Source organism: Aotus nancymaae, unplaced genomic scaffold (assembly GCF_030222135.1).
Source record: "Aotus nancymaae isolate 86718 unplaced genomic scaffold, 86718_ANA_hifiasm-v0.15.2.pri h1tg000007l, whole genome shotgun sequence".
Taxonomy (NCBI): domain Eukaryota; kingdom Metazoa; phylum Chordata; class Mammalia; order Primates; family Aotidae; genus Aotus; species Aotus nancymaae.
This window is the reverse complement of record NW_026988418.1, coordinates 33,774,962-33,779,604: the sequence shown is the minus strand read 5'-3', so window position 1 is coordinate 33,779,604 and position 4,643 is coordinate 33,774,962. Positions and strand designations below refer to the sequence as shown.

The 4,643-nt window shown below is 37.2% G+C and overlaps 1 pseudogene; it reads left to right on the top strand.

Moving 5' to 3' along the window:
• Positions 1-464: 464 nt before the first annotated feature.
• On the top strand, positions 465-2,109 carry LOC110567677 (heterogeneous nuclear ribonucleoprotein A1-like; annotated as a pseudogene).
• Positions 2,110-4,643: the final 2,534 nt, after the last annotated feature.

Genomic DNA, 4,643 nt, shown 5'->3' with positions numbered 1-4,643 from the left:
GGGTTCAGGCAATTCCCCTGCCTTAGCCTCCCGAGTAGCTGGGATTACAGGCACGCGCCACCATGCCCAGCTAATTTTTTGTATTTTTAGTAGAGACGGGGTTTCATTATGTTGACCAGGATGGTCTCGATCTCTTGACCTCGTGATCCACCTGCCTCGGCCTCCCAAAGTGCTGGGATTACAGACATGAGCGACCGTGCCCAGCCCCACACTGGTATTAAAATAGACACATATATCAATGGAACAGAATAGAGAAACCAGAAATAAAGCCACATACCTACCTACAAGCAACTGATTCTCAACAAAGTTGTCAAAACTGTACACTAAGGAAAGAACATCCTTTTTAATAAATGGTCCTGGGAAAATTGGATTGCCATATGTAGAAGAATAAATCTGAACCTTTATCTCACACCACATACAAAAACCAACTCAAGATCGTTAAAGTCTCTCTTCTCCCTGCGATCATGTCTAAGTCAGAGTCTCCTAAAGAGCCAGAACAGCTGAGGAAGCTCTTCATTGGAGGGTTGAGCTTTGAAACAACCGATGAGAGCCTGAGGAGCCATTTTGAGCAATGAGGAATGCTCACAGACTGTGTGGTAATGAGAGATCCAAACACCAAGCGATCCAGGGGCTTTGGGTTCGTCACGTATGCAACTGTGGAGGAGGTGGATGCAGCCATGAATGCAAGGCCACACAAAGTGGATGGAAGAGTTGTGGAACCAAAGAGAGCTGTCTCAAGAGAAGATTCTCAAAGACCAGGTGCCCACCTAACTGTGAAAAAAATATTCGTTGGTGGCATTAAAGAAGACACTGAAGAACATCACCTAAGAGATTATTTTGAACAGTATGGAAAAATTGAAGTGATTGAAATCATGACTGACAGAGGCAGTGGCAAGAAAAGGGGCTTTGCCTTTGTAACCTTTGACAACCATGACTCTGTGGATAAGATTGTCATTCAGAAATACCATACTGTGAATGGCCACAACTGTGAAGTTAGGAAAGCCCTGTCAAAGCAAGAGATGGCTAGTGCTTCATCCAGCCAAAGAGGTCGAAGTGGTTCCGGAAACTTTGGTGGTGGTCGTGGAGGTGGTTTCGGTGGGAACGACAGCTTTGGTCATGGAGGAAACTTCAGTGGTCGTGGTGGCTTTGGTGGCAGCCGTGGTGGTGGTGGATATGGTGGCAGTGGGGATGGCTATAATGGATTTGGTAATGATGGAGGCAATTTTGGAGGTGGTGGAAGCTACAATGATTTTGGCAGTTACAACAATCAGTCTTCAAATTTTGGACCCATGAAGGGAGGAAACTTTGGAGGCAGAAGCTCTGGCCCCTATGGTGGTGGCGGCCAATACTTTGCCAAACCACGAAACCAAGGTGGCTATGGCAGTTCCAGTAGCAGCAGTAGCTATGGCAGTGGCAGAAGATTTTAATTAGGAAACAAAGCTTAGCAGGAGAGCAGAGCCAGAGAAGTGACAGGGAAGCTACAGGTTACAACAGATTTGTGAACTCAGCCAAGCACAGTGGTGGCAGGGCCTAGCTGCTACAAAGAAGACATGATTTAGACAAATACTCATGTGTATGGGCAAAAAACTCAAGGACTGTATTTGTGACTAATTGTATAACAGGTTATTTTAGTTTCTGTTCTGTGGGAAGTGTAAAGCATTCCAACAAAGGGTTTTAATGTAGATTTTTTCTTTTTCTTTTTCTTTTTTTTTTTGCACCCATGCTGTTGATTGCTAAATGTAATAGTCTGATCGTGATGCTGAATAAATGTCTTTTTTTTTAATGTGCTGTGTAAAGTTAGTCTACTCTGAAGCCTTCTTGGTAAACTTTCCCAACAGTGTGAAGTTAGAATTCCTTCAGGGTGATGCCAGGTTCTATTTGGAATTTATATACAACCTGCTTGGGTGAAGAAGCCATTGTCTTCAGAAACCTTGGTGTAGTTGAACTAATAGTTACTGTTGTGACCTGAAGTTCACGATTAAAAGGGATTACCCAAGCAAAATCATGGAATTACTGGTTATAAAGATGATTGTTGGCACATCCTATGCAATATATCTAAATTGAATAATGGTACCAGATAAAATTATACATGGGAATGAAGCTTGTGTATCATCCATTATCATGTGTAATCAATAAACGATTTAATTCTCTTGGGAAAAAAAAAAAAAAAAACAACTCAAGATGGGTTATAGCCTTAAATTTATTACCTAAAACTATAAAAATTCTAGAAGAAAACTTCTGGATGAAGGCCTAGGAAAAGAATTTATGACTAAGAACTTAAAAGCAAATACAACAAAAACAAAAACAGATAAATTTGATGTAATTAAACTAAAAAACTCCCACACAGAAAAAGAAATAACCAATAGAGTAAATAGACTATCCAAAGAATGGGAGAAAATATTTGCAAATTATGCATCCAACAAAGATTCTATATCTACAACCCACAAGGAGCTCAAACAACTAAATGAGAGGAAAAGAAAAAAATGGAACTTTGCTCCCCTCTCTATGTGAAAAGAAAAAAGGAAAAAAAGCCTAGGAATGGGACATAAATGGACATTTTTCAAAAGAAGACATACAAATGGCCATTAAACAATTTTAAAAATCAATATCGCTAATCATCAGAAGAATGTAAATTAGAACCACCATGAGATACCATTTTACATCAGTCAGAATGGCTATTACTAAAAATCAAAAAACAACAGTTGTTAGGATACAGAGAGGAAAAACTAAAATACTGTTGGTCAAAATATCAATTAGTACAATCTTTATGGAAAACAGTACAGAGATTTCTCAAGGAAGTAAAAATAGAACTACCATTTTATTCAGCAATCCCGATTTTAAAAATCTACTCAAAAGAAAAGAAATAATCATATTAAAAAAGACACCTGTGCTTGTATGTTTATTGCAGCACCATTCACAATAGAAAAGTCAAGGAATCAACCTAAGTGTTCATCAATAGATGGTTGGATAAAGAAAATATTGCATATGTGAACCATAGAACACTATGCAGCCACAAAAACGAATAAAATCATGAGTTTTGCAGCAACATGGATGAAACTGGAGGCCATTATCTTAAGTGAAACAACTCAGAAACTCAAAGTCAAAGACCATATGTTCTCACTTACAAGTGAGAGCTAAACAATTTGTACACATGGAAAAACAGAGCAGCATTATAGACATTAGAAACCAAAATGTGAGAGGTTGGGAGGAGAGTGAGGGTTGAGAAATCACCCATTGAGTACAAGGTACATTATTCAGGTGATAGTTGCACTAAAAGCCCAGACTTCACTACTACACATTAAGTCTACATTTTTTTAAAAAAACTGTACTTGTACTCCCTAAATCTATATTTTTAAATTTAGACAGGTAAACTTTCTTGCTAAAAGACAAGTGTCTCTGTGGCCTAGACATTGTGCTGTTCACCTTTATCATCTGGTAGTGTACATCTTGAAGAATGTTACTCTGCAGTGATAGTTTCAATGAGGGCGTTTTTTTCTTGATGAACATTTTCTTCATCTGTCCACTTATGCAAATCAATTTTGGTCATCTAAATAGTTTTTATTTTCTTCTGAATTGCTGTAAATTCTGATAATTTTCTGTTACTATTTGCCTAGATTGAAGATGATCAGAATCATTTTCATACTGAATATGCTCAAAGTCATAAAAAGAAGAACTCTTCCCTTTACTCAAGTCAGAATAACTCTACATATACAGAGAAATATACTGGGGCTCCCTGTGGGAATACTCTATTGCCATACAGTGGCCAATTTATTGCCAATATATGGCCTTACAATCTATTTTTACTGTGTCTCGAAATTTTCATCATCTCAACATCTTCATTTCTATATTTTTCTGAGATGTATTGGCTTTTATTTTACAAGAGGGATTCATTTTTGCCTTATTTACAGTCACACGGTGTTTTCAGTGCCTCAACATTAATTTGTAGCCATAAAGCAGATCTGATGTTGGCACAGAGTTGTTGTATAAAGGTGGAAAATTAATTATCAATCTTAGATATATTTCTATATGCATGACTCTGATAACCATAAAATATCATGTAAGTAGGTAACTGGATTTGAGCCAGCATGAGAATAAAAAATAAATTTAAATAGATGTCAGAGAAATCCAGTCCTTATGATAAAATATTTTCATCAAGAACGTAAATCACAAGAAGTTTATGGACTAAGCAATAAATGTTTCCAGGCAGAAAAGCAGTCCCTTGGGCAATTAGATCTTTATTCTCTTTAGAGAACCTAGCTTAGTGTGGCCAAGTGACATTTGCCAATGTCCTGAATATTTTCCCCCTCATCCTTGATTCCAATGCTTCATTTTCTTTAGTTCCATTTCCCATACACATGGCAAATTCACTTTTGCACATAAAATTCTATAAAAAGATGCCTAAGTGCAAGTTAAAATCAATGGCATTTGGCTCATCTGGCACCAACAAATAAGAGGATTTACTACTAATTATGCGGAAGTGGTCAGATTTTTATACTGTAGGCTTTCTGGGTGTTTAACGGTTATTTGAGAGTTGTAATTAATAATGTGATCAAGCAACAATTGTAGCATTCCAATATTTTCTTACATAAAATATTTGAAGTGCACTAATTTTTAAAGCACTTTTTTCTTTCCCATATTTTTAA